This window comes from Vicugna pacos, unplaced genomic scaffold, assembly GCF_048564905.1.
Source record: "Vicugna pacos unplaced genomic scaffold, VicPac4 scaffold_94, whole genome shotgun sequence".
Lineage (NCBI taxonomy): Eukaryota > Metazoa > Chordata > Mammalia > Artiodactyla > Camelidae > Vicugna > Vicugna pacos.
The window spans coordinates 16048-24144 of NW_027328775.1; the positions used below are offsets into that span (position 1 = coordinate 16048).

At 49.5% G+C, this 8097-nt stretch overlaps 1 long non-coding RNA gene across 1 annotated transcript; it reads right to left on the minus strand.

The window, feature by feature from the left end:
• Positions 1-417: 417 nt before the first annotated feature.
• Positions 418-4790, minus strand: LOC140694681 (uncharacterized). The gene is made up of 4 exons (XR_012070261.1): positions 4660-4790; positions 3019-3269; positions 2664-2871; positions 418-660 (listed from the first exon to the last, which is right to left on the minus strand). It is a non-coding gene; the product is annotated as an uncharacterized lncRNA (long non-coding RNA).
• Between the last annotated feature and the right edge of the window lie 3307 nt (positions 4791-8097).

Sequence of the window (8097 nt, forward strand, 5' to 3'; positions counted from 1 at the left end):
ACAACTGCACAATGGATGACTTTTGAGGAAATGTTACTTCATGTCTTTAATTCTCACTAACTACACAGGCTATTCAACAGGAAGCAATTTTTTTTCCAGGAAGAGGGACAAAAAGTTAACAATATCTCTGTACCTCTCGGTTCCCAGTGAGTTGGTTGTGATCTGTCAACCCAACTTTGGGGAAATGCCCTCTCCTCCTGGGCTCGCTGCACTGCCACGTGGCCTCCAGGGGGCGATTTACCCCCACACGAATCCAGTATCTTGGTTCATATCTTTGCTTCAGATCCCTCAAGGACTGCCCATGCACCAGGGCCCCATCTGCCCCGCCAGTCTCACCTGCTGGCCTCCAGGAAACTATCCTGGGTCTCAACCATCCTCTGTTCCTATGCCCGCCCCACTACTCTTCATTTTGTCCTTCAAGTGTGGGCTCCTGTGGCTTGCCACCAAGCAGGGGTCTCCCAGTCCTCCACCTTGGGGAACTGCATCGTCCTGCACAGTGCCTAGCGAAACTGTGTGGAGGCCGGAAGAATACAGAACAACAGGTGCTCAGAGGGGCTGCCTTTCCCACTGCAGGGGCCCTGGAGAGCTTTCTCCCAGCTGGTTATTCACAGGCGCTGAAGCTGTGGAATCTCGATCTTACCAATTTAAAGGGCATCATCACTAATTACAAAAGAAATCATTTTTTCAGTAGCAAAAGGAGAAAAGACTTTGTGCCCCATGCCCCCATCTTTCTTCCTCCGCCTTCAGAGGTGATTCTCACTCTCTGGGCAAGGGTAGAAAGCAACAAACAGAATATTATTTTTCAATGATTCTTCTTTCCCACTCTGAAGATTGCATCCCAAGACTGATGAAGGCTAGGATGGTTTGGCTTCCCTGTACTGAGTATTCAGAGGCTCAGGGTGGAGGGGGTTAGGGAGATAATTCAGCATTATGGAACCAAACAGAGACATTAAAAGGTTCTACTCTAAACAGAAAGGAAGCAGGATGCTATAGAAATGGGAAAACCATCATTGGAAATGAAATAACGAGTTACAAGACAATAAACATGAAGATGTAAAAAAGAAAAAGTATATCAAAATACAAAAAGGTGGGAAAGGGAGATGGTAGCAAGAAAAGATAGATTTTTTTCTCTTCCTTTTTCCTTTTTCTCATTATTCTTAGGATGTGTTGGAGCCTACGTGATTATCAGTCTAAAGGAAATAGATATGATAATGGGTTGATATACTTGAAAAATAGGGTAACCACAAATCGAAAGCATATAATAGAGTTGAAAAAAAAAAAAACCAAAAAAGAAACAAACTCTAAATGGCTTAAAGACTTAAACATTAGACAAGACGCTAAAAAACTCTCAGAAGAAAACATAGGCAAAACATTATTTGACATATATCTCAGCAGTGTTTTCCTAGGGCAATCCACCCAAGCAACAGAAAATAAAAGCCAAAATAAACAAATGGGACCTAGTTACACCTATCAGCTATTTCAAAGCAATAGAAACCATAAGCAAAATGAAAAGACAACCTATGGAATGTGAGAAAATATTTGCAAAAGATGAGACTGAACATGGCTTAACTTGTAGACTATAAAAATAGTTCATACAACTTAATAAGAAAAAAAAATAAACAACCCAATCCAAAAATGGGCAGAACAACTAAACAAGCAATTCTCCAATGAAGATATACAAATGGCCAATAGGCATATGAAAAAAAGGCACAATATCGCTAATTATCTTAGAAATGCAAATCAAAACTACAATAAGTTATCATCTCACACTACTCAGAATGGCCACCATTCAAACATCCACTCACCATAGATGCTGGAGAGGCTTGGAGAAAAGGGAACCCTCCTACATTATTGCTGGGAATGTAGTTTGGTGAAGCCAATGTGGAAAACAATATGGAGATACCACAAAAGACTAAAAAAAGACATCATTTGATCCAGCAATCCCACTCCTGGGCATATATCCAGAGGGAACCTTAATTTCAAAATATACCTGCACCCCAATGTTCACAGCAGCATTGTTTTCAATGACCAAGACATAGAAGCAACCTAAACGCCCACTGACAAATGACTGGATAAAGATGTAGTATTTAGATATAAAAGAATATTACACAGTTGTAACAAAGAAGGAAATAATGCCATTTACAGCAACATGGATGGACTTGGAGATTATCACACTAAAGTGAAATAACTCAGACAGAGAAAGACAAGTAACATATGATACCACTTATATGTGGAATTTTTAAAAAAGATACAAATAAACTTATTTACAAAACAAAAACAGACTCACAGACTTAGGAAACAAACTTAGGAGTTTGGGATTAACAATTACAAACTACTATATGTAAAACAGACAAACAGCAAGGATTCACTGTAGAACACAGGGGAAAATGTTCAGTATCTTGCAACCTATAATGGAAAAGAACCTGAAAAAGAATAGACTATGTATATGTACAACTGAATCACTATGCTGTATACCTGAAACTAACAAAACAGCTGTATATCTGAAACTAACTAAACATTGTAAATCAACCACATTTCAATTAAAAAAAAAGATAAGCTCTAAATAGCTGTATTCAAAGAAAATCTTCAAATCTTACCTCCTACAAAAAGTAAAATGGGAAGCTTGAGCAGGACCAAATTATACTGAATGAGAGGTTACATACCTTCTCCAGCACGTGGCCCATGGTACACATACATCGTGTTTTCCTTCAGGTAAGAATGGCCCTTACTGCCCAGGGAGCGAGTCCTGCTGGGACAAGGCCTCTGTGGCAGTGGCCTCCTTGTCACCGCTCCATCTCACCAGAAGGCCAGGGTTTTCAGAGGGGAGGGAACACAGAGCTCATACACTTCAGATATATTTCCTGAGAAAAACTGTGGAAAGACCAAATTCACCTGCAGTGCAGGAAACATGAGCACGGCCCCTAAGCAGACTGACAAACCCGAAGCAAGACGGCCCGATGTTCACATCGGAACCAGAACAAAAACCGTCTGGACCCAGTTAAACGATCACCATCTCACCTGCAATGAACTGTTCGTACTCATTGTCAGGGATGTTTCTGTTGAGACTTGAGAGATCAAAAAAGTCAGACCAGGGAATCCGGACCTGGTGGATGTCCAGGCTCTGCTAATGGTAGAGGCGGCCCCAAGGGGGTATCACCAGCACCGACTCTTCCATTTTCAGCAGGGTCTTCAGGAGGAAGGCGATGTGGATACAGACGCCCCTACGGAGGCTGAAGCCCTCCGGAGGGTTGACATAACACAGAAGGTACCTGGCAGGGAGCAAAGGAGAGCGGGTCTTCAGAGCCAGGTCTCTGCACAGGAATCCCGGCTTAGATAGAACAGATACAATGGGAATCTCTGCACAGCACATGGCCTAGACTCAAGACACGTTCAGCAGCTTCTGGTTTGTATAGTGGAGGCACTGCCCACCGATCTCTGTGTGGCCAATTATTTCGAGTCCGGGAGCACATGCAGAAGACATCTTGGCATCTGTCTATCAACGCTAAGCACCTGACTAGTACCTGAGCACCCGTTCTCCAGGGAATCTCAAACTTCTTGGCCTAAAGACCCCTGTACACTCTTAAATACTGAGGACTTCAAAAGGCTGCTGTTTATGTGGGTTAAATCTATCAATAGTTCCTGTGTTAGAAGTTAAATAAGAACTTTAAAAAATGCTTATGAGTTCACTTAAAAATAATAACAACCTACTACATGATACCATTAATACTCTTAAGCAAAAAATAAGTATATTTTTCTAAACAAAAATCATTAATGAGAGGAATAGCAGTGATTTTAATTTCTGAGAATCTCTTTTGGACTGGTGAGAGCTTAATTCTATCTGCCTCTACATTACCTGTTTTGTGATATCACAGACTAGGTTTTCCCTGGAAAACCCCACAGGAAACTCGGGAGTGCAAGAGTGTGCAAAAGGCAGGTGACTTCCCGGCGTTCCTACGAAAATAGTCTTGCATCTCAGGGGCCTCGGACTCACTTTGATAACTGCTGCCCTACCCTAGGCGAGACTCTCCTACACAAGAGCCAGGCAAGTGTCCTGGCTTCTTTAATGAGTTACCGCAGCAACACCCCTCCCTTCTCTGTGTTAATGTTTCCCACAACCTCCATTACTGCAGATGAGGATGTAATCCTCAACTGAGGCCTCTAATCCCAGAAGACTACCAACCTTGAAAGGGAGGGCCCATCTACCATCTCTACACCCCGCACAGTCTATTTTGAGTCAAGCCCTAGATAACTGCTAATTGACACTGACCCTTGTCTTATTCCTGAGTTTTAGCGAAGGAGCCAACATCTGGATGGAACTGAAATTTCCCTGCTGATATACAAGGCTGATAAACCACCCTATTCCAACATCTGATTCTGGGGCTCTTCAAAACGCGGGTAAGGCCCCGCTTCATAAAAGACGGGTCCTCCACCTGCCCTTCCCAGGGGTTCTGGGAGGCCGCGGCAACGCAGGGCTACCCGGAGTCGCGGTCCAAGCCCCAGAGCCCGAGGGGGAGGAAAGCCGGAGGCTGTGCCCCAGCCCTGTCCCCCCCGCCCCAACCCGCTCCCCGGCACCACAGCCCTCCCCGGCCGCCACACCAACCCGGATCCCACCCCGGTCCATGTCCACTGGCCCCGCCAATGGCGCTGCCGTACGTTTACCGTCTGTGAGACGCCGCCCCAGAAAGGATGTCGGCCGCCGACTGACGCGGCCAGAACTAGTGGCCCGGCCAAGCAAGCCGCCATCCCCAGCAGCAAACACCGCCATGGCCCCGGGCAGCTGCACACTTCCGGAGCCCGCTGCCTGCCCCAGAAGCGCACGCCAGCCCGCGAGGAGCGCGGCGACTTTATCCATGGCAACGCCGCGGGGCCCTCCCCTAGCGCTTGCGTCTGCGTCCTCCGGAGGTTAGACGTGCGAGAGCAGAACTTTCGGAGCCAATGGGAGCAAGGGCGCGGCCAGGACGGGGGTGGGGGGAGGCTTATGGGGCAGCTGGGTGGGGCCGGGGCGGGCGGGGACGCGCGGAGGTCCTCAGCTGCAGGTGGCACCGGCCGGAGGCTGGGGCAATGCTGCCAACAGTGGGCGGGGCGGCGGGGCGGCGGGGTGGGGGCACCCTCACCTGTCCTTGTGCGGGGCTCAGCCAGGGCTCCGCGGCCTCCGCTTGCACCGGAAGTGGACCCAGGCTACCGGTGGGCAAGATAGAGGACTGAGCCCAGGCAGGCACGGCTGGCCAGGTAGGGCACCTGAAGTGCAGATCCGCCAGGCCGGCTGCCGGCCTTGAATACGCGCTGCTAGGCAGTTTCCAAGAAGACGGGATCTGTCCCAAGAGGGGAGGTAGGGCAGGGTGCCAGATGCCTGGTTGGGTGCGGTCTTACAGGAGAGCCACGTTGAGAGGGTGCAGAGCAGCCCCTGTGTTGGCGGGGCTAGGAATTTGGGGTATAGGGTGGGGATGATGTGTGCCATTCCCTGTGGTCTCCCAAAGAACTCGCACCCCCAAGCAAAGGACCCTGCTCCCTCCACCCTTCACTGCATCCCCTGCCTTCCCCAGCACCACCGCCCCTGCTCCCGGAGGGTCCCATGACCTCTCCCCACACCAGGCACCGTCCCTGTTACAGGTACTTATCTCCTGGTGGTTCCAGCCCAAGGGTGGGGGCTGTATCTGACCAGTTAGGATGCCTGGAGCCTTTGTATGAAACCTCAGACTATAATGCAGGCGTGCACAGAGGCCCCTCAAACAGGATTCCCTGCATTCCCTCCCCACCACGCACCCACAGCGCAGCTGCCACACCAGGCCAAGCCTGCTGGAGGACCGCTGTTCCCTCTCCACCTGTCCCTGATCAAGAGTGCACCGCCCACACTGCTGGGTATTTAGTGGGCCTTAGAAGAGCAGCTGGTATTTTCATGGACAAATATTTGCTCTTTTGGGAAGAGTTGAGTGCAAAGGGATGTAGGGTATGCCTTTTCTGTTGTCCTGGAACTGGTGACTAGGATGCAAACTTAAGTCAAAGCAGTTTTTAGAGAGAGCCGCAATATATCTTACCCAAAGATCACTGTTCCCCTACAAAGGCAACACCACCTGGCGGGTGGGGTCCTGGTCCCTCTTTCTGGAGGTTGGGCTTTGCACCCTCCAGCTGGGACAGAGCCCGAAACAGCTCTGAACACGCTCCAACAGGCTTTCCCAGCACAAACTGCCTTTATTTTGAATCTGGCTGAAGGAAGCAGCTGAGAAATCTGGGTAAATCTTCCTGGGTGTAACCATGCCTTTTGTGCTGAATGAAAGAGCGGCTCTCCACATGCTAACAGCTTAGAACTGAATGTGTGTCGAAGCCTTCATGCATGTAGCATGTTGGGAACAGCGTTTCATGGTGAGGGGAACTCTATAACTTACATGTGTATGGGGAAGCCCTCACTCCAACAGGGTTTTCCTGCACAAACTGCCTTTATTTCGAAATTGGCTCTTGCTGAGAAATCTTGGTAAGTGTTCTTAAGTGTAGCCATGCCCATTATGCAGGATGAAAGAGCGGCTCTACACTTTTTCACATCTCAGAAATGAATGTGTGTTGAAGCCGTCATTCATGTAGCGTGTTGGGAACACAGAATTTAGTGGTGAGAAGTATGTAAATTACATGTCTATGATGAAGCACTCTCTCGAGCCGGGTATTCCAGTGCATACTGCCTTTATTTCGAAACTGGCTTCTCAGAAGCCTGTGGTCTCCACTGCAGGTCTGTCTCCAAACCCAGGGCCAGCATGGTAACTCTGCTCCCCCTGTCTATTCTGGAAGTTCTAGGTGTCCTCCATGGCCCTTCCACCATTATGTTTTTGGAAAACCCCGCAGATGGAATGGGCCTGAGAACAGGAGAGCTGGATGCCAGAAGCCACTGCCCAGTGTGAGGCTCCTGGGAGGGGCATCTCCTCTCCGTGGGCTCTGATCTAACCTCCCCTCTCCCCCACCCCCACCCCTCTCCTCCTGCATTTCCTGATTGATCCCTGGATAATGGTCCATACCAGGAATGACCTGGGAGAGGTTTTATGAGTCTTTAAGTGGAAAAAAAAAAAAGAAATCTTTAGACAAGTTACTGAAAGTAACTTCCAGCTTTACCGGGAAAGACCTCATTCCAATGTTTAAGGCTAGTTGACAGGGTGTCAAATTGCTTAACCACTCACATCTGAGCAAGTGCTACCTCTCTCTCCAGCTCCCCGCAGCATCCACCTGTGGCAACTTGGCCAAAAGAAGGCAAGAAAGCTCTTTCCCCTCGCCAGCACCAGCGTGGCTTTGGAGTCAGTGGAGGCTGAGAGAAAGAGCCCCGCCCTGAGGTTTGAGGGGCCTCCAGCCACAGCCAGAGGAGCGGGGGTTTTCAGAGTGGCCCAGCAGGGAAACCAGGCAAGGCCACCTGGCCCAAGTCTTCCCTGCCCAGAGAGCCCCATGAACTGCTTTGGGCCACACTCCCCGTTTGGGCCCCCTGCAAAAAGTTACCACGGGAGCCACACCTGAGAATGCAGAAGGACAGCCCTTTAGCCTGGGGTCCCAGCAGGTGTGTCCTGTGAGACCTGTGGCCACATAAGTTACTTGTCTCTCCAGGTCACTGAAGGGACTGGGCTGGGCATCTTGGTGGTCAGGGACATGGGAACACCTCTAAACTCTGAAGAAGGACAGAGAGACTCTTCCTGGAAGCAAGGATTCCAGGGAGACCCCTTGCCCAGAACTGGGGGACTGTGTCCTGAGTAGACCCCTGGGAGGCAATGTGGGGCTGTGGGGTCCTCTTCTGAGAAGGGAGCAGGTGAGTTTTCCGGGGGTGGGGTCCTGCTTTGTCCAGACATGTCCTTGTGTAAGACTCATTTACAAACACCTCCAAGTCCACCTAGGGGTGGCCCCAGAGGTGGGGGTAGAGGAGGAGAGTGAAGGGTGCAGACTTAGGGCCCCCTGAGCCACCCAGGGAGCCAAGGGTCAGTGGGAACATCTTGGGAGTCTAGTGCAGGGGTGGAGGACGAGCACTAAGAACATGCCAAGTCATGCAATAAAGTGACCCATGACCACGAGACACAGGTGGCCGTACACCAAAAGAGGCAGATAGAAATTTAGACCCAGGATCTGAGAACCTTG